Source organism: Rhinolophus sinicus, chromosome 15 (assembly GCF_057876585.1).
Source record: "Rhinolophus sinicus isolate RSI-liver-muscle chromosome 15, RSI-T2T, whole genome shotgun sequence".
NCBI classification, from domain to species: Eukaryota; Metazoa; Chordata; class Mammalia; order Chiroptera; family Rhinolophidae; genus Rhinolophus; species Rhinolophus sinicus.
Genome location: NC_142515.1, coordinates 50,204,637 through 50,227,108, shown reverse-complemented (window position 1 = coordinate 50,227,108; position 22,472 = coordinate 50,204,637). Strand labels below are relative to the sequence as shown.

The following is a 22,472-nucleotide window of genomic DNA, read 5'->3' as shown; positions in this document are numbered from 1 at the left end:
TTTCTATTTCAAACAAAGGAGTCTCATAAACTAGTGGTGACTGCCTACTCCACGACTATCAGCTTTGTAATCTTGGGCAAGTTACTTAACCACTGTAAACCTCAGTTTCCTCATTCAGAAAATGTGTTTGAAAACAATACTTGCCTCATAGTGTGGTTTTGAGGTTACATAAAATGAGGCAAGTAAAGTGTTTAGCACAGTGCCAGGCACTTAATAAGTGCTCAACAAATTGTGACCAATAAATTGTAACCACCATGCGTAGTATCACCTCTCTGGGCCTCAGATCCATCATCTGTTAAAACAAATACCATCTACTTCACAATACAGTCCTATGAATGAATTGTGATAATGAGAAAGCATTTTATAAACTATTGCATGTTTACTTATAATTTTTATATAAAGAATTAGCAAATAAAAAAGTTCTTGGTACCTAGCACTCAGTAAATGGCACTGTTGCTGTTGGTATTAACAACTCATTTAAAATTTCTACGTCATACAGTCTTGTTTTGGGTATTTCTTATTTTAGAGAGGATAATCATGCTCTTTTTAAATTGTGAGAGGAATATTATTTCATTAGAGAGATCTATAAACAATACAAATCTAAGCGGTCTAAGACTAAATGGTATCCAGTCTGAAAAAAAAAAATCCTGTAATCTATCACGGCTAACTTTAAGAAAATTCACCTCAAGGAGACTACCCTTCTAGCTTAAAATTAGAGCTTCTCTATGAGAACAACTGTGTTTTATATCCACATGAAACATGAACTACCAGGTTTACACACAGGGGCATAACTGCAAATTTCTCTGAACAGGAACATAGCATTCCTCAGAAACTGCCCGTTGATTCTGTTCATCCTCAAAATAGATATTTGACCCTGCTCCCTTAAGAAAGGGGCTCCTTCTACACATATTGCAATGTTTGGGATTGTCAGAGCTTCTTCTATTACCATAAATTTCAAGCTTAGAATCTCCCAGCAGCCATAATTCAGCTACAAAGAGCACACTTACCACAGTCCTGCAAACCAGAGGATTTCACAGGCCTCCAGTTCTGCAACTGGATGACGCTTTAGTGTGACCCATGCAGCAGACAAAACCCGCAATGACACAAAGACCTAAGATTGCTGTCAGACCTTATACTTCCTTCGTGTCTCTCTATCTTCCACATGCACATTTGCTTCCAAATGCATAAGTTTTGGTTATTCAGTTATTACCACCACCAGCATAAGGGAAGAAAAGACTCAACTTTACTAAACACCTGCATCTTCTTAATAATCGGGCACAGAGCACAGCCTATGTGCTGTAGTATGGATTACTGTGTCCATCAAGACACATTTTGATGGGATGGACACCATGAAGCTCTGGATTCAAACCTGAATCTGTCATATCACAGCTTCAGCAACGTGTTTAACGTTTATGGGTCTCCTCTGAGATAATGTATGAAAAAGACTTTTTTATTATAAACTAACAATACATATGGAAATAGTTATTTCTGCCAACACTATGTCATACAAATAAATATAAAAATCCATGCTTTAGTTATCTCAGTGGATTATAAAGTTGTGAAAGTGCTTTTCAGGAATAGAAACCTTCTACAAATGCAAATCTTATGAATTGCATGAAAGGAATACCTTTTAATTCTTTAGAATCTCATTATGGCACCTGCTAGAGGTCCTACACACAAATGGCTCAATCAAAAGGTAACTATAATTTGGAAACTTCTAGAAGCCTACATATTCACAGTTGGGATAATTAGTAATCAGCAATATTATCAGTTTGGCAATACTTGCTGCTTTCTTTTGGCTTATTTAGTAGCATTTTCTGCAGCATGTGCTGCTCTTAACAAGAGCAGTAAAAGTAGAGCCTCACATCTGCCTATCCTCACATCGCTCAGGGGACTCATGGCAAGCGATATTACCTCCATTTAATAAATGAGGAAAGTCTGGGCAAACACCTAAACATGCAAAATAAAAATAAGACCAGAACTGGAACAATAAATAGGCTAAGTTCATTGTTCTTTTCCCTGCAGTGTACCGCCTTCCGTGGGGCAGGACAAACCTCTAAACTGAATAAAAAACAAAAACAGAAAACTACCCTGTCCTTTCTTCCAAACTTATTTATTACTTGTCTGAGAAACCTGCACAACAGAGAACGGGAAGCAAAATGTTGTCCCGTTTGGCACTGCAAAGGATTAACTTCATGAAATGGTTTCTACTTGGCAGCTCTACAAACTATATATAAACCGACCTCCATCGAGGCCAGCCTCATGTGACTCAAGCTGCTCCATTTGGGAAGAAAACACCAGACATATAGCAAAACAATCGGTCAAATCAAGGCTCCCTACATCATGACCAGGTAGATGAACAGGGCTGCCAAACGTCAAGTATAATACTGAACAGCTATTGCTAATGTGCACTCACCACACTTACAGAGGAATTATTTTCTTTATTTGATGTGCATTATTACTAAAGCACAACATCTCTTATATCCAGAACATACATCTTACATATAAAGCATGCCACAGAGAAATAAAACCACCAACTCAAACGGCTTTAAAAGACAACTCGGAAGAAGCCACAAACACAAAGCAGTTCGGGAATTATATTTCCAAAGTTGAACACTTGTGTGCTAGACAGCAGACAAACATGTCATCACGGGTGCAATACTTCACTAACAATGCGTGGCAACATTTACATGGTATACCACAAGTTAAAAATGGCTGCTTCTCTAGGCATCCACAGATGAAGTAATGAAGTAAATGCTGATTTGGTTTTAAAACACTACATATATTTCCTATGCTGACATGAATCACCAATATGAATTGGTACAGAAAACATATTCAGTCCACAATATATCAAAACTGCAAACTTTCAGAAGGCAGATAATGAGCAAGGATTTCTGAAGCAGACGATCTCAACAGATAAACCAAAGACCACTGAAAGGGTTTTTTGATGTAAGGACAAATATTACAACTGTTTAATTACATAGGAAACATTTAAAATTGATCCTTAAATAGAAAAAAAATGGGTTAAATATATAAATGGGCAACTCAGAAGGGAAACATAAATAGCTAATAAATACTTTAAAATGCATAACCTCACTCAGAATCAGTAAAATGATTAAAAACACATGATTCCATTTCATACCCATTATATGAATAAAAAATAAAAAGCCTGACAACACCAAGTGTTGAAAAGAATATGAAGCAGGTAAACTCTTATACACTGGTAAATTGGTAGGACCACTTTGGACAGTATAAGTAAAAGAAAAAAGTATGCAAGCCCTACACCCTAGCAATCCTATTCATAGGCAAATGCCATGGAGAAAGCCTGGTACATGTACCCAAGGAGAATGTTCACACAGCAACATTATTATTATTGTAGAAAAAAAATTGGAAATAGCTGCATGACTAGCAATAGGAGAATAAATAACAAGTGTTCAAAAAGTTTCCTGAATGAATGACACTGAAGGATGAATAACAATGTTCTCAGAAGGTCGGAGCCTCAACAACCTGGGGGACAATACCAAAATGTGTAACATCTGTGGCATCAGAAAGGACAGAAAGAATATAGTACAGGGGAAAAAAAATTTGAAGCAATAGTGCCTGAAAAGTTAACAAATGTGGTGAAAGACAAACTGTTACATCCATACAATGGAATACTATTCAGTAATAAAAGGAACAAACTATTGATGTGTGGAACAACATGGATGAATCTCAATGGCATATGCTGAGTGAAAGAAGCCCATCTCCAAATGGTACAAACCATTTGATTCCATTTATATGACAATCTGCAAAAGGCAAAAGTACAGGAACAGACTAGATCAAAGGTTGCCAGGGATTAAGAAAGAGGAGAGTGTGAATACAACGGACAGCACAAGAGAACGTCAGGGGTGAGGGAATTGTTCTGTATTCTGATTGTTGAGGTGGCTACAGAAACCTACATACATTAAGTCATATAAATGTACACCCCCAAAATAGTTTTAGTACATATAGACTTTGTTAAGTCAGAAGAAAATCAAAGTGATGTATATCCAAGATATATGGCATTACATATCACATATCCACCTCCTGAAAATGTAAAAGGCGAGCAGATGGTGCAGTTAGCTGCCTCCACTAAATACTATGACATCTCCCTCAAAGACGAACAAAAAGTCTAAATAAGGGCACTGAACAATAAAAATCACATATGTACTCAATGTCTTACAACAAAATTTTCTTAGGAAAAAAGGACTCAGTTTGTGTGTGTGTGTCTGTTTTATGAACTTAATCTAGAATTTAAAAATAACATTGCACAATTAAAATGAAACATTCACGTTGCTTTCATGCCTGCAAAACATTTCTTGCAAGGGATGGGAGACACTGTCGAGCTGTTAAATTAAAATTCTTTACCTTTTCCTTCTTATTCAACCTCTCAAGTTCAGTGTTCCCTGAATAAAAACTTACCTAAAGGCGGAGAGGGAGGAGACCCCACTGGCACATCAAGACTTTAATGTTGACAACTTGCGTAAATTCACTTCCTATCACCTACCAGGATTCCAAAAAGAGAAGGTAGCCAAGCTACAACAAGCTGTGTGTCCCAATTACCTGGGACAGTCCTGGTTTAACACCGGATGTTCTGACATAATTATTAACAGCACCTATCCTCTTTCACTCGAAAGGTTCAATGAATTACATGGCCACCCAACCCTTTACCCATTTCCCTTTAGGAAACTAACTCACAACTCCTCCCTATCACCAAAACGTAGAAACTAGACTTCATGAAGAGAAGTCCCTATATTAGAGTAAAAAAAAAAAGGCAGGAAAAATGTGTTATGCATTACATTTAATTATTTTGTCAATTATAAAATTCTAATAAAATTCTCTTCTTTGGATTGTATAATTGCATATAAATAATCTGAAACCCTAGCTAATCCATACCCTAATACCTTAGGAGAAACAGTTCTATCAGCTATGTTGAAGAAAAATAAATCACCCACTTAAAATCTCTACTCATGCCTCTTTTCTAGTTTTAAAGACAGTTAATATTATGGAAAGGCCAGTACACTTTATTCCAATTTAGATGCTGTTTGCCAAATTCTAAGGAAGCTAAATAACTCTAATATATCTCCAAATGGAAAGTTTATGTTTCCTTGATGTGATATTGTCAAAGAAAGAGCAAGTTTCAAATTACCGTTCTTTCTTGAGATGTCTTTCTTTTATAGTCTATCTAAACAATGAATTTATTTCTTCAGGGAATAAACTACCCAGACTCCTTAGAGTATTGCCTTCTTGGCATCCGCATTTTGGACAGCTCACCAGACAGGGCAAAGCTAATACTTGCTATCACTCCTGGTAACAGATCTGATGGGGGAAAGACAATAAAACGCTAGACCTACATTGTGAATATGACAGCCACTCATTACATGTTCTGCTGAGCACCTGAAATGTGTCTTGTCCTAACAGAGCTGTGCAATAAGATTTTGAAGACTTAGTTCCCAAAAAACATAAAGTAACTCATTAGTAATTTTTATATTGTATACATGTTGAAATAATCTTTTTGATATATTGTGTTAAAATATATTATTCAAGAGGCTGGCCCGGTGGCTCAGGCGGTTAGAGCTCCATGCTCCTGACTCCGAAGGCAGCCGCTTCGATTCCCACATGGGCCGGTGGGCTCTCAACCACAAGGTTGCCAGTTCAACTCCTCGAGTCCCGCAAGGGATGGTGGGCTACGCCCCCTGCAACCAGCAATGGCAACTGGACCTGGAGCTGAGCTGCGCCCTCCACAACTAAGATTGAAAGGACAACAACTTGACTTGGAAAAAAGTCCTGGAAGTAGACACTGTTCCCCAATAAAGTCCTGTTCCCCTTCCCCAATAAAATCTTTAAAAAAAAAAAAAAAAAAAAAAAAAAAATATATATATATATATATATATATATATATATATAAAATTCAAATTAATTTCACCTGTTTCTTTTTAACTTTTTAATGTGGCCACATTATATGGAACAGTCCTGCAATAGACTATGTTTTGATGTGTTTCCATAATAATTTTTATAATAACAGCAGCAGGCATAATACGGACTTAGTTATTAAGTCTTTGCAATTGCACCACAAGGGCCAAAGCAACAAAATTATCTGTAACATGAACAGTAACAAGCACTATACTCTCCCCTTAGCAATTTTAAAAAGAAAATAAAAACCAAGGCAAAACTCAGAATATTTCTTAAAATGCAATGCTCCTCACTTTGGTGGTTCAAGGGGTATTAATTCTCTAAGAATTTATTGAGTACCTACTATTTTCTAGGCACTGTGCCATCCCTGAAATATCTCAAAGCAACCAACCACAGATTTTAAGACCACAGTGCCAGCCTGGGAAACCCACACCCACAGAGAAAGAGTGTAATGTGGGATGAGGAAGCAAACGTAGGCCTTGAACACGTACTAAACGCAGCAAATAGGAAGCAACCCGGATTCAAATAAAAATAAGCTCAAACTATTATTCTCTAACACTTTTGTCCTACATCTACTCCTCAACTTTCTCTTATGTTTTTCATTTATATTTTTAGCTGCTTTTGATTACATCTCCAGAGTTAGGCTGAAAAGTCTTAAATGGTTCCATTGTTAAGTTCAGAATTTCCTTTATATTTCCAAATTTCAAATAGGCTTACTTCATGCTGAGCAACCTGCTGTTAAGTGTTTACCAAACTTCTAAGTAGAAAATCATAAATCAGTCACCTCCCTAATCCCCTACATAATGATATACATATTGATAGCTCAGAGTTGGCATTTGAGGCTTCAAATAAATTCTTTTTTCTATACCCTGGCTTACCTGACATGGTAGCAATCATAACAAATTTTGCATTAAGTTGAAATTTCAGATGGCGGCTGACATTACAATTATATAACAGCATAAAATCCCCAAACACTGGGGATTTTGTATTTGGATAATCTCTGTTTGGAGGCAATTTCAGATATTTCAAACACTGAAGTCTTCGTTCCTAGAACTAAGAGGAGATCTGAAAATACTGGACTTCAGGTTTATTACTCAGGACAGACACTTCAATAAATACAGTTAGAATGATCTATCTCTGTAGAGCCAGATTTATTCAATTTAAAAAGGAGGTAATATTTACATAGATACAGTTGATGATTATGTCTCCTTGACACTTAACGTTAACTAAAAATTCAAGAACATTGTACAAAAGCTTTTTTTTAGAACCACAAAAAAAAAGTCTTTTGGATTCTCCATATACATGTGACTTGGAGCTTCTGCTGCAGTATTTTTTCCCTTTGCAGTCTGACCATAATTCAAGTATTTTATAGAGGCTTTTTCTTTTTGATTTTTGAAAAACTACAGTAATGTTAGTGTGGCTGGTATCAGATCGTCCTGTATTCAAATATTACAGCTAACAGTGATACCACTAGGTTCCATGCCCTACTATGTATGCAGAAGGTGCTCAATAAATATTTGCTGTGTGAATAAATGAGAGAAAATACGCACACTAGTATCTAACTGCAAAGAAAAACTCAATGCAAGGTAATAAAATACAGGCAGAACATGGTGGGATGCCCTTTCAGTAGAAACATTAAAAATAGCTACTCAGTCTGGAATGATGAAAAAGTTCTCGAGAAGGATAGAGGTGATGGTTCACAACAATGTAAATGTACTTAATGTCACTGAACTGTGCACTTAAAAATGGTTAAAATGGTGAATTTTATATTATGTATATTTTACCACACTCAGCCAAGTATGACTACAGACTTTCACAGGAAGACACTGAGGCCATGGTGAGAAATTCTGGCCATGTAAAATATTATGCTACGTGGTACAGTCAAAAACTTAAAAATAAGCAAAATGGCTCTCACTAAAAAAGTTGTACTGCAAGGCTACTCTGTTTAACAAAATATGTTTGTCAAGTCCTTGTGAGAAAGTACATACTGTGGTAGCTATTTATGTATAAAATATTAAATAATCTTTACTGGAAGAAAAACTAAGTATAACTTCAGGTAAACATAGCATTTGAGCCTTTAGAAATAAACCCACTTGCTTAAAAAAAAAACTGACTTAAACTGTTTTAATCTAAGTTGTTCATAAGCTTTTCAATTTTACAGTTTTTTAACTCATGTAGACTGACCACATGAATAAGTTCATAGTATGAATATGAAATACTTATTTGCAGACCTTGTTACACAAGTCCAAAAGAAGAGGGGCAGACCACTTTAAGAAGAGAAAACTCTATCTTACACTTACTACCCAAGTAATAAAAGAAAATATGAAATCTTAACTGGTGATATGGGAACTATTTGCTGACGCCAAAGTGTATCTGAACATTCCTGCAATCTTCTCCAACAAAACTCAGACACAGATCTGGCAGAAAGAAGTCTGTGCTACAGCTTAAAATAATCTGGTATGAACCAGATGTTTTAAAGAAAGGAGAGTGGGCCTATGATTTTGAATTTACCACCAGCCTTGCTATTTTATATTCTGCCCCAAAGCTGTGACCAGTCAGCCAAAACTTCTAATTTTTCCCCTCCTCACCAAACTCTTCTGGATTTAAGGTACTAGTTGGCAAAAATGAAGTGAGTCCATTGATCAAGTCTACATGCAGTCTGTCATTAAGTAGGAACATCTTATTACTGTAAGGTTAACCATCCAAAAACCTTTAAAAAAGATTTTGGATCTAGGATGGGAAAAATGAAGCCAAAAGATTAACTACATAGTTATTATATAACCTATAGAATAAAATTATAGAATATAGAATAAAAATATAGAATATATATTCTATAATATAAATAATAATAGAAAATACTTCCTACATTCAGGGTAGGTTTAAAAAGGATTGGGTTAGGGCCGGCCGGGTGGCTCAGGTGGTTAGAGCTCCATGCTCCTAACTCCGAAGGCTGCCGGTTCAACTCCCACATGGGCCAGTGGGCTCTCAACCACAAGGTGCCGGTTCAACTCCTCGAGTCCCACAAGGGATGGTGGGCAGCGCCCCCTGCAACTAAGATTGAACATGGCACCTTGAGCTGAGCTGCCACTGAGCTCCCAGATGGCTCAGTTGGTTGGAGTGTGTCCTCTCAACCACAAAGTTGCCGGTTTGACTCCCGCAAGGGATGGTGGGCTGTGCCCCCTGCAACTAGAAACAGCAACTGGACCTGGAGCTGAGCTGCGCCCGACACAACTAAGACTGAAAAGATAACAACTTGAAGCTGAACGGCACCCTCCACAATTAAGACTGAAAGGACAACAACTTGACTTGGAAAAAAAGGCCTGGAAGTACACACTGTTCCGCAAAAATCCTGTTCCCCTTCCCCAATAAAATCTTTAAAAAAAAAAAAAAAAGGATTGGGTTAAAATAATTTTCAAATAAAAAACCAAAACACACACACACACACAACTATCAAGGGGGAGAAGTGATGAGCTACAGCATAACCTACACAAAACAAATAGCTGGATTATTGGAAAGAGCTGCAGGGTTTAATTATACTGTCGAACAGTAAATACCTTGCTCAGCTTCTCAGAACCTGCCCAAGAAAACTTCAAGTAGAAGTAAAGCTACTACACAGAACAAAGGTTATTTTCAAGTCTAATTAGTTGGTCTCAAATTCTATCATGGATATACCAAATTTTTCATTATTTCTTCATAGCTGCTCTTCCTATAAGAGCATTTGCCCCTCTAGGTGATAATGTAAAATGAATTTTTATTCATTCAAGTTTCTTTCATTTGCTTCTATGTGCATAATATACCAATTTACATCATAAAGCTTATACGGCAAACTTCCAGAAGCAGGAACGACTTCTATAGCACCTTACATGAACAAGTACAGAAAAATAATGCTTTCAATGATTAGAGCAGTGCCAATACACAATTGGTACTAAGTATAAATATTGAACAAATAAAGGAATGAATTTTAGTTAAGTTTACTATCTCTCCCTTATAAAGTACTTATATTAAAAGGGCTCCAGCAACCTTTCTCTAGACAGCTAATCACAAGGCAATGCCATGAACAAACACAATGTGCTGGCCGAGTCTCTCTCTCTCACAAACACACACACACACACACACACACACACACACACACACATATCCATTTGACACCAAAACCAAATATATGGGACTTGTTTCCTCAATTTCCCTGATTTCCTGCTTTGAATAAAATTCTTAGTAGTATTTACAGCTTTGCACCTCTTAAAATTCAGCTCAGGAGTTGCACAAAGTGCAAGCGGCCATTCTAACTACCTCTTTAGGAGAAAGACCTTTCCTAACTCAGGTTCTCTGGTGCTTCTGTCTCCTACGTGGATAAAACCAATCCCTGCAATTTATCCCTAGCCCAGGTCTTACCCGTGGGCAACACATTCTTTTAAAATGAATGGCTCTTCACTAATAGGCATACCCATCCATGTGGCAGTTGTCGGGCAAGACGTAGTCTGACGTACCTTCCACGGTACCCAATATGACCCCTGCTAGGTAGTTTTCACACAGTCACGCGGGTCAGGGAATAGGCAGGTACCCAACGGACACATGAAAACCATGGCTATTAATTTATAAACAAAAACACTGACCAGTGCTGGCCTGTAGGTTGTGACTATAAGAATCGTATTCGTGTCTGAGCATTGTTTACTTAATCAAAAGTCTAGCAGTCTAAAAAAATGGCTGAAACATATAAAAAAATGCTGAGAACCTCTGGCGGAAAATGGTCATGCAACAGAATATAAATAAAATAGAATTGCAAGTCTGAAGAAATCCCTGTGGTGACAAAGATGGACAGAGTACACAGAAAAATAGGAAACAAACTGGAATAAAAAGACTAATCATATAGAAGTTTTTGATATAAATACTTCACCAGCCACAATCAGCTTGGAAGTATGGCCCAGGAAACGTCCCCAGGGGTGACGAGTGACCACAGGGATCACAGGCTCTCTTCTCACAGCATAGATGCCTTTCATTCCACTGGGTATGCAAACACCTTCCACCCTCAAAGAGAGACTGTTTCTCCATGTTTATCCTTTTCAGGGAGTGTCTACAAATCACAGGGGCATATATTGGACATAATTTGCTTCTGCCTATTGAAACCTATATTTAGTCATGATCAATTAAATGCTGCTCTCTCAAGAGCTCAATTATTAAACTCATTAACTGTTGTATCTGGGGGAGATTGTGTTTATAATTAAATATATTAGTAAATGCATTAATATTTTATTAACAACTATTGAAATATGCTGGAATAGCCTATATTATGCCAAACAAGGCTATAATATTTTTACACATCAAAAAAATCTTTGCCTGTTAGATCTAAAACCCTCTCTCTCAGGACCCTGGTCTCATCTCCCCACTGTCACAATGGGATTGTAGGATCTGTCCTGACAGACAGTTCGTTAAGAGATACAACCACACCTAAAGCAGCACACTGGCTGCCCCCGCAAAGGAGCAAATGACTCACGGTATCTGTTGGTTTGAACTCACCCGTGTACTACATAGTTTTATGACCTTGCTGGAATCTAAGCTACAAATCAAGAAAACAAATAACACATCAAATATACTTCAGGAATGGAGTCAGAAGTCAGAAAGAAATGGAGAACTACAAATCACAATTCTGAAGCTTGCTTGTTCAAAAAATTCCAACAAAACTGATAATAAGAAATTTTGTTTTGTGAAAACCATTCCTCATAGGATATTCTGTCATTTCACTGTTATGATCAGACATGAACTATGGAGCTTCCTATTTTGAGGTGACGGAAGAGAAAGCTTCGTACTAATAGGAAAAAGATTATGATGAGAACACTTTTCCAGCTGGCCACAGAATAGTAAGCAAGAGACCTATTATAAATCAACATACAGCAAGATGAAAAAAAACACTGACGGAATCAAAGCAGAGTAACAATAAAAATTTTAATTTTTTTTTATTGGCTAACTTAATATACTAAGCCTACTTTTTAAGAGGAAAGACACTGAAAAACCACACTTCCCCAAACCTTACTCCCGCAAAAAGTCAGACTACAGGAGCATAGGAAGTTGGCTTGCTTTAAAATGGAAAATTTTTCTGTTTCATAAACAGAGAAGCCTGAAGGACAGCTGCAAGGGAGGCTATTAAAATGCTGAACTCCCTTAGAACTCAAATTAATACTTTTTAGCTACAATTCGAAAAAAGAAAAAAGCATACAACACACAGTCTCACTTTATCACCTCTCCAATTCCCAACACTTAGGATGTTTTAAAATCCTATCTGACACAATCAATTTACAAGATTCAAATTATGCTAAGCATAATCCCAAATTTTATTTTTAAAGTGTATAAAAGGGTCTACCTCAAATCTGAATATGAACGTCACTGCAACATATACTGGTCATTGCGGCCTTTTCATTTTTTGGCAACTAGTCAATCAGTCACTCCGTAGCAGTGAAAAAAATATTAAGGTGAATTACAACTAGACTCTCCGATTTATAATTCCTACTTCAGTAATTTAATTACAATGTCCTGTACACTTAGTATGTGCGGCATTTCACTGTGGCACGACATTTAAGTTGAAGCATTTATACTAAGTGCACACAGAACTTGCCTTCTAAGACATACCCAAACATACTTTTGGCTCTAGCTAAATATAATAATGAGAGGAGTATTCTAATAATAGTACAAACAAAACAGCTGGGGCCCTAAAGAATGAATAGCATAGCATTTTGACCAGTAAAACAGGTCAGGAGGGACATTCCAAACAAAAAGAAGCTGTGAACAAAGACAGAACCACAAGGCACGCCTCGGGAATCTAGCTAGCATAGCAAAAGTATAGGTTGCAAAAGAGAAAAGGGAAAAAAGAAGAACCTGGAAGGTTAGACTGGGTTCAAACCATGAAGGACTTTCAATACCAAAGCTCATGAATTTTAAGTTTTGTTCTCGACTACAAGTAGCAAAGGATTTTAAGCAGAAGGGTGACCATTAAAAACTACCAAATACAGAATTTCCACAGAGAAGAAATTGTTTCACATAACATGTCCTTATGTTGTTATTTATAACCTTTCAGTATTGAAATGAGGCTCGGATGTCAACTTCATGCTATCAGAACTCAACATTTCCTTTTTGAAGACAATTAAGAATCCACATTTCCTAGCTTAGCATAAAATTTCTAGAAAGGCTTTGTCATTTTGTCCTGTTTTATCTAAAACAAACAGCACAAACCAGAGGAAAAAGTCGCGTCTTTTCTAACATTTGTTCAACCTAAAAGCCAAACGCAGTACGTGGAGTACACGTTATTACTGCTATATATGACTGGCTCTATGCCTTACTCCATGGGGCTATTTTTAATTTGTTGGACATAAAGAAGGGATGAGTGGGAGGAATTTCTCAGAACCCCTAGGGTACTGATTCATATAACTTTACTCCAATTCCCTCTCTATCTTCCTCAAACTCTTTTTGATTATTGTAATTACGAGCTTTATTCCATTAACTGAGCTAGAAAGCTTTTCCACTCGTTTATATTTGTAGCGGACTAACTCTGCCCCCAGTTTCAGTCTAGGCCTGCTATCTCTCGCTCTCTCTCTTTTAAAATGTTACAGGATTTCGCAAGCTGCACTAACTCCCAGAGGCCTGCAAGTCCTAATAACCACTAAAGCAGCAACTGTACGTAAAGAACACCCCATCTATATCAGGGCTCATCCCTACTCCCAGGCCAAATTAAAAGCAGGAGGATGAGAAGGAGCCATTAGGGATGTAATTAACAGCTTGTGCACCTGGTGCCTATATCCAGGGACAGCCTACTCCTGAAATTCAGGTCAAAAGGTAAAAAGCAGAAAAGGGTAAACCACTGCCAACTTTCCTCCTAAGGAATACATATAGAGTTGCTTCCCTTAGCCCCTCCCTTTAAGTTTTGGGTTTGTTTTTAAAACACCATGAACAGGTTTTATCTGTCACTGTGAAATGTCTAAATTTAAAACAGATTCTTGGCCTGGGGGCTCATATCCATCAGCTTGTTCAACACTAGCACCTGTCTCGTGCCCAGTAGCTTTTCCAGAACTGTTACCTTCACCATGAAGCTCCATGAGTTTTCCCAAGTCAGACTTGGGCTTCTTCAGCATTTTGACTTTTCTAACAAAGACACATGGAGCAGGTAAATAGATTGGCAAGCCTTTTCTGTGTCTTTTCCAATGCTATCTGGAATCAACTTATTGATCACTTCATTTGTCTGCGCCTCTCGGGTCATCCTCTATCATCTTCTTCTGGAATAGGCTGACCCATCTATTGACGCTGAGCATAAGAGGTCTTCCGAATCTCTATGCTGCGTTTTTTAGCAAAACCAATACAGAAGAGATGACGCACACGATCGTTGGTAGTCTTGATAGCAACATGAACTTCAATCATGGTCTGCCGTTTTTTGACCATGGAGCACATTTTGTCCCGGGGCAGATCCAGGCCATGAAATTAGGCAGTTTTTGCCCTGAACAGCCTCAGTAATTAGCTTAAAATTTCTAAATGAAATTTAATCATTTTGCACATCAACTAGGCTCACTTCCCAAACACGACCCCTGAGACCATCAGATGAGATTTTGGTTCCTTGAGTTCTCATGACTAGTGTTTTCCCAATGTTTCTTATATTGAATATAGCTGGTGCTTTCACATCGTAACAATCTTTCTTAGAAAATGGGTCAGCCATCGTTTTCTTAGCTCCCTTTCTGCCACCTTTCGTAAGGCGCTTATTCTTGCCAAACGCCATGGTGCTGCTCAGAGAGCCCAAAGGGCAGAAGCACAACTCGCGCAAGAGCTTTGATGTATGGGGTGGGGAAATTTCAAATTCTAAATCTCTTACAATTAGGTTATGTGCTGTTTGAGGTGTAAGGCCAAGGCCTAGCAATGTGGGCCTTTTACACACAAGGCACAGAATAAGTTGTGGGTTATTTTTTTCTTTTTTAAGATTTTATTGGAAAAGGGGAACAGGAGTTTATTGGGGAACACTGTGTACTTCCAGGACTTTTTTCAAAGTCAAGTTGTTGTCCTTTTAATCCTAGTTGTGGGGGGCGCAGCTCAACTCCAGGTCGTTGCCGTTGCTAGTTGCAGGGGGCACAGCCCACCATCCTTTGCGGGAGTCAAACCAGCAACCTTGTGGTTGAGAGCCCACTGGCCCATGTGGGAATCGAACCGGCAGCCTTCGGAATTAGGAGCATGGAGCTCTAACCGCCTGAGCCACCGGGCCGGCCCAGTTGTTGGTTATTTTTTAAATAAGTATTTCTTGAATTGAGGTTTCTGCTCATCCATTTTTGGTCCTCTGCTTCTCCTCTACAGAAAGTTCCTGCTATTGCAATCGTGCATTCGTTATCACCCTTCTTTATTTGTTTCCTTACCTCCAAGACCCCGTTTCCTCCTTAACATCTCCAAGAATGCAAACTCATGACTGAAGAATTTGGACTATATCACAATTATGGTACCAACTGAAGAATGCCTGAAGAGTGGAAAAATCAAATTAAGAGTTATTTTCAAGAAAAATATTTGTGGCCATTTAGAGTTTAAGCCACAAATCATATACCCTATATGCGTCACTAAGAAAACTAGGAAGCTTTGGGGAACACTGTAGCAAATTATAAACAACTTCTTGTGCAAACTTTTTATAAACATTGAAAGCTCTTTGATCAAATGCTAACGGGACCATTTCTCCTGGTGCTACAGTCTCAAACACCAAACAGCTTCATGTTGACATCAAGCAACAATGTCCAAGATCGTCTACCATTTAGACTGCTAAATGATTGACCTAAAAATCATCAAAGGGGCACTGTTAAGCTAAAGCAAAGCAAGCATAGTAATAACTCTTTTCACTGACATGTTACAGATTTTAAAAGTATGTGAGAAAACTGAAGCATTTGAATCATTTGACTCCGAAGCTAAAATTTACTAAGATAATAACGGAGGGAGGTGTGGCTCTGAGTTTCGTTTACAACCTATTTACTAAGGCTGCTTAGCAACATTTCTCCTAAACATCTCCACAGGCAAATATTGGTCAGAGCCTTTCTTTCCCAACAAGCATAAAGGGCCAACCCTTAGTCTCTGGGGAATAAAAAAAAGAACCATCTGAGGGAAAACAAAAGATGTCTGGGTTAGAAGGATATATTTTCCAAAGACAATCCAATGATTTTTCTACTCTCATTTCCTCTTAGAACTAACAGCCTTTACAACTACAGGGGTACTAGGCAGCAGCAAAGAGGGAAACATGAATCACAGACATTAGTCAAACTTTTACAATTTAGTTATCTAATAACCCAAACCTAGAACTGGAGGTAAATCTGAGCTTGCAGACCAATCTACCAAAGCCCAACCATTTTTCACTATCACCATCCTAAGAGCTACAGAAAGGAATCAAGACAACCATTAAGCAGAGCACTTTCCCAAAGGCATAAAAAATTCACGGATCCCACTTTCATGTATACACATACCTCTCGATACATACATAGGGTGTTAAACAGTAAAAATGTTTATATTAATTTACCGTTATTTTTGAAATTTTAAAATTAAAGTATTAAATTGTATTGATTTGAAAAACATGAATATTTGTTTATGACTTTCTGTGCTTTTTTAAAAATAGAGTAATACATACTTGTAAAAATTAAAATGAAATATAAAAGCATCTAACAGAAAGTGACAGTCCCCTGTAATCCCGTCCCCCAGAGACAACCAATGAACACTTTAAACCCCAGAATTACAAAATCACAAGGGAGAGGACCCACGAAGGTAAGGTATAATCAAGCACCTTCTCTATCCCCACACCCGTTGACGACAGATTCAAAAAGGCTCTTTACAAGGTCCCTACCAAGTGTTCAGGAGCCTCTGCTTGGCCAAATCCTTTGACAAGAACCTGACTCCCTCTCAAGGCAGTCCACTCCATCTTACAACAGATCTGATTCTAATACCGAGCAGCTATTACCTTCCTGTCAGATCATCCTGGTTAAATATGTCTCTGTTTCCAAATGGGCACCATAAAATAAGGTACCAGCAATGACCACGATATTCTGGAACGATCATAATCCTCCTTCTTGACACTTTGCTTCTATTACCAGAGCCCAGATCACACTGTGGACTCACACTAAACAATCTGTCAAATGAAACCCGGCCCCCCAGGTATTTTTCATGTTACCACCTGCTGTTAAACCATATCACATCCATCTACAGTAACACTTATTTTTGACATCATATGTGAAATTTTACATGTATCCATGTTCAATACATCTTGATCAATTTAGTCTATCCTTTCAGTCTAATAGCTATTTTCAATCTCTATTTTGAAAAAACAACACATCAACTATACAAATGTATTGCCAGCTTCGGGTCATATATAGATATGCAAAGCAAGTGATCAATATTTCATCCATGTTATTAATAAAAATGTTGGATGATACACTACTACTCAGCTATAAAAAGGACTGAAATTCTGATATATGCTACAACCTGGATGAACCTTGAGAACATTATGCTTAGTGAAACAAGCCAGACGCAGAAGGATAAATATTGTATGATTACACATACGTGAGGTACCTATCACAGGCCAATTCATAGGGACAGAAAGGAAAGTAGAGGTTACCAGGGGATGGGTGGAGGAAAGTTATTATTTAATTGGTACAGAGTTTTGGGGGGATGATGAAAAATTTTAGGTACAGACAGTGGTGATGGGTATACAACACTAAAAACATATTTAATGTTATCGAATCGTACACTTACAAATGGCTAAAATAAATATTATGTTACATATATTTTTACCACAATAAAGAATAAAATGAATTAGCTATTGATATATGCTGAGGAAAAGAAAAAAAGCCAGCCTCAAAAGGTAACATACTGTGTGAGTCCATTTATATAACATTCCTGACATGACAAACCTACAGAAATTGAGATTAGTGGTTAACAGGGGTTAGGGAGTGGGGAGGAAAAAGACAGGCGTGGTTACAAGAGGACAAAAGTTCCTTGTGGTCACGGAACTGTCCTGTATCGTGACAGTGGCGTTGGATACAGAAGCCTCCACATGAGTGAAACCGAGAAAATGGAATAAGATCAGTGGATTGTATCAATGTCGAGGTCCTGGTTGTACTATAGTTTTGTAAAATGCTACTGGTGGGGGGGAGGAGCACACGAGATCTCTGCATTATTCCTTACAGCTGCATGTGAATCTATACAAACATACCTCATTTTACTGTGCTTTGCTTTATTGCGCTTCGCAGATATTGCAGTTTCTACAAATTGAAGGTCTGTGGCACCCCTGCATCGAGCATGTCTACCAGCGCCATTTTCCCAACAGCACTTGTTCACTTCATGTTTCTGTGTCACATTTTGATAATTCCTGCAATAGTTCAAACTTTTCGTCATTATTATAATTGTTCTGATGATCATGATCAGTGATCTTTGATGTTAATGTTGTAATTGTTTTGGGGTACCATGAACTGTGCCTATATAAGATGGCAAACTTAATTGGTAAATGTTGTGTGTGTTCTGACTGCTCCACCAACCCGGACATTCCCTCTCCTCAGGGCTCCTGATTCCCTGAAACACAACAATATTGCAATTAGCGCAATTAACAATCCTACAATGGCCTCTAAGTGTCCAGGTGGAAGGAAGAGTCACACATCTCTCATTTTAAATCAAAAGCTAGGAATGATTATACATAAGTGAGGAAGGCATGTTGAAAGCTGAGAGAGACCAAAAGCTAGGCCTCTTGTACCAAACAGTCAAGTTGTGAATGCAAACAAAAAGTTCTTGAAAGAAATTAAAAGTGGTACTCCACTGAAGGCACAAATAATAAGAAGACACATTAGCCCCATTGCTGATATGGAGAAAGTTTTAGTGGTCTGGATAGAAGATCAAACCAGCCATAACATTCCCCTAAGCCAAAGCCTAATCCAGAGCAAGGCCCTAACTCTCTTCAATCCCATGAAGGCTGAGAGAGGTGAATACGCAGCAGAAGAAAGGTTTGACGCTAGCAGAGGCTGGTTCGTGAGGTTTATGTAAAGAAACTGTCTCCATAGCATAAAAGCATAAAGTGAAGCAGCACACGTCAATGTAGAAGCTGCAGCAAGTTATCCAGAAGATCTAGCTAAAATGATTAATGTGGGGGGGTGGCAACACTAAACAACAGATTTTCAATGTAGATGACACAGCCGTACACTGGAAGAAGATGCCATCTAGGACTTCCACAGAGAGAAGTGAATCCCTGGCTTCAAAGTTTCAAAGGACAGGCTGACTCTCTTGTTAGGGGCTAATGCAGCTGGTGACTTTAAGTTGAAGTTGATGCTCATTTACCATCTGAAAATCCTAGGGCCCTCAAGAATTATGCTAAATCTGCTCTGGCTGTGCTCTCTAAATGGAACAACAAAGCCTGATGACAGCACATCTGTTTACAACATGGTTTACTGAATACTTTAAGACTACTGTTGAGGAAAAAAAAGGTTCCTTTCAATGCACCTGGTCACCCAACAGCTCTGATGGAGATGTACGAGATTAATGTTGTTTTCATCCCTGCTAACACAACGTCCACTCTGCAGCCCATGGATCAAGGAATAATTTCAACTTTCACATCTTATTTTTAAGAAATACATCTCGTACGGCTACAGCTGCCATAGATAGGGACTTCTCTGATGGATCTGGGCAAAGTAAATTGAAAGGATTCACTATTCTAGATGCCATTAAGAACATTCATGATTCATGGAGGAAACAGGTCAAAATAGCAACATTAACAAGAACTTGGAAGAAGTTGATTCCAGCCCTCATAAATAAATGACTTTGAGGGGTTCAAGACTTCAGGGGAGGAAGTAACTGCAGACGTGGTGGAAACAGCAAAAGAACTAGCATTGGAAATTAAGACTGAAGATGTGACTGAATTGCTGCTATCTCAGGAGGAAACTTTAACAGATGAGAATTTGCTTCTTATAAATGCGCTAAGAAAGTTGTTTCTTGAGATGGAATCTGGTCCTGGTGAAGATGCTGTAAAGATTATTGAAATGACAACAAAGGATTTAGAATATTATATAAACTTCGTTGATAAAGCAGCAGCAGAGTTTGAGAGGATTGACTCAAATTTTGTAAGAAGTTTCACTGTGAGTAAAATGCCAACAAACAGCATCACATACTACAGAGAAGTCATTCGTGAAAGAGTCAATCGATGCAGCAAACTTCATTATTTTCTTATTTTTAGAAACTGCCACAGCCACCCCAACCTTCAGCAACCACCACCCTGAACAGTCATCAGCCACCAACACTGAGGCAAGACCCTCCGCCAGCAAAAAGATTATGACTCGCTAAGTCTCAGATGATGGTTAGCATTTTTCAGAAGTAAAATACTTTTTAATTAAGGTATATACATTGTGTTGTCGACATACTGCTATTGCACACTTAGTACTGACTACAGCATAGCGTAAACATAACTTTTATATGCACTGGGAAACGAAAAAATTCATGACTCGCTTTATTGTGATATTCAGTTTATTGTGGTGGTATGAAACCAAACCCACAATATCTCTGAGATATGCCTGTAATTATCTCAAAATTAAAATTTTAATTTTAAAAAATAGTTTTTAAAATGCTGAACCCAGTGCTGACTGCTACCATTTTCCCACTGTCTGCTATTATCACAGTCACTACGAGGAGAACATTGCACCATCGGACAAATGCATTCTTCGGGTGTTTAGTTGTAAGTCTATTTAATTATGAAAATATAAAGTCCTCATTTTTTTACAAGGAAATTATTATAAACTTGCTTCCATACACAATACCTTAACTTTAATTTTTCCAAAACTAACTTAGTAATTATTACAGTGCCTAAAGCACAGTGCTGCCCAATATATTTCCAATATGTGAGCCACATATATAATTTAAAATAGTCTACAGCTATACTGATAAAAGTTAAAAAAAGCAGATAAAATTAATTTTAATATATATTTTATTTAACACAATATATCCGAAATATTATCACTTCGACGTGTAAAAAATCTGATGTGTAAAGACTTACAGCTCATCTCAATTCAAATGACGCACGTTTCAAGTCACCTGTGGCCAGTAACTACTGTATTGAACAGCATGGAGACAGCATTTCACTCAACTACTAGTTTCATGACGCCATGTGTAAAGAAAATTAGGGTACTCTGCAACTATCACTTCCTCCTTAAAAATATTTATAATTTTTAAAATCCATTTTTAACCATTTATTCTAGACTCCTGCCTGTCACTACTCTTTCTTTGGTCGTCAAATATACTTTGTTCTCTTTTGCAGAACACCCATCTTTAGTCTTTCAATACTTGTCTCATTTTGTAAGATTTCTCAGAGAAGGCCACAGATGTCATATGTGAATTCTGAGTACCACGTAGTTTATTTTTTTTCTGGGAGAACGCTAAGCTCCCTTACATGCTCTTCACTATTCTGAGACTTAGACTTCCCTTTATTAGCTTTTTTATCAGAAATGTGAATAAGAGATAAGGAATCATGCTTTCATTTCATCTGTTTTAACATCATTAAATATAAATAGCAAGTCTATTCTTACCTATTCCTATTATTCCAATTTAAAAAACTGTTTTTGTTATCTTAGTAACTTGAGAAGCCTCATCTCATTTTGAGCCCATTCTGATAATACTCTAAAGTCATTCTTGATTGTCTATACTCCCCAATGGTCTTTTGTAAATTTGTGTTTTTAATCTGAGTAAAGCAAGGAATTTCTTTTGCAGCAAGTCTTTAAAGAATCCTCCTCCAGTTCTTCCTCGTAATTTCCAATTAATATCACTATTAACTGGAGGGATTTTTCATTCCTTCTTGGGACCACTTTCTAATTTAAAGCCTCGGTTGACAGATTCCTATCTATTTTTGAATTTTTAAAATGCAACTTTCAAAATAATTTTCCAAATTTTCTTCAGCAAGCACATTTTACCATTATAATAAAAAATATTTCTTAAAATAGAAAGTAGATCCAGGTTTGCTTAGTTACCTTCTATGAAATTAAACTATCAGAAAGTTTTATCAAGATTAAGAAGATGCTCCAATTTCAGCTAAGTAAGACTAAATTCTGCTTCCACCACACACACACACACACACACACACACACACACACACGTGTATATATATGAAACATAATATACAGCAGGTACCATCAACCGAGTGCCTACTAAGCACTAGCCTATGCTTTTCATACATTTCCTCATTTTATCTTTATAACAACCTTAGGTAGATTTTATCCATCTCATTTCATATATGAGAAGACTGATGTTTAGAGAGATAAATGAGGCTTGTACAAGGTCACCAGAGGAGGAAATAGCAGATTTTGAAACCCAGTTTGGCCTTTTCAGCCTGTGTTCTTTCCAACCCTCTCTACCTGTCTTTCAGCACTCCTTACAAATGTTCTATTTGTTCATTTAATTTTTTTCCATTTAATATTAATCAGGTATAAATGTTCTTGCTGAAAGATTACACTGATATTAAACCCACTAAATGTAGAAAAAAAAATCAAACTGGCAATCTGGTATTACGGATGCTCTCTCCTGTGATT

At 37.5% G+C, this 22,472-nt stretch overlaps 1 protein-coding gene and 1 pseudogene across 1 annotated transcript in view; both read right to left on the bottom strand.

The window, feature by feature from the left end:
* The window catches only part of MCU (mitochondrial calcium uniporter), a 184,649-nt gene that overhangs the window by 132,019 nt on the left and 30,158 nt on the right, over positions 1–22,472 (bottom strand). The window lies entirely within an intron of this gene.
* Positions 14,322–14,948, bottom strand: LOC148755188 (small ribosomal subunit protein eS1 pseudogene; annotated as a pseudogene).